The 256-nt window shown below is 43.4% G+C and overlaps 1 protein-coding gene across 1 annotated transcript in view; it reads left to right on the top strand.

Moving 5' to 3' along the window:
* The window catches only part of LOC107571944 (gastrula zinc finger protein XlCGF8.2DB-like), a 13,188-nt gene that overhangs the window by 4,701 nt on the left and 8,231 nt on the right, over positions 1-256 (top strand). The window lies entirely within an intron of this gene.

The raw sequence follows: 256 nt of genomic DNA, 5'->3' as shown, positions 1-256 counted from the left end.
AAGATGGCGGCAGCGTGCAGGTTACGTCGCCGCCCTATGTACCGTACCGTGACGTCACATTCTCATTCTCTATAGGGCTGTCACGATTCCTTGATTAAATTTGAGTACTCAGTTTTAAAAATGATTGTTTGCAATTTGCCCGTGTTGATTAACTGACGAAATACCGCAAGCGGTGCATTTCACAGAATCCCTGAACAGCGTTATTAGACGGCTTTCAAAAGGCGCACAGTATACCAAAAATAAACAAACATAAAGC

The sequence above is a fragment of the Sinocyclocheilus grahami genome, unplaced genomic scaffold (assembly GCF_001515645.1).
Source record: "Sinocyclocheilus grahami isolate Dianchi unplaced genomic scaffold, SAMN03320097.WGS_v1.1 scaffold1672.1, whole genome shotgun sequence".
Taxonomy (NCBI): domain Eukaryota; kingdom Metazoa; phylum Chordata; class Actinopteri; order Cypriniformes; family Cyprinidae; genus Sinocyclocheilus; species Sinocyclocheilus grahami.
Note: the sequence above shows the minus strand (reverse complement) of the source record. Positions and strands in the feature narration are given on the sequence as shown.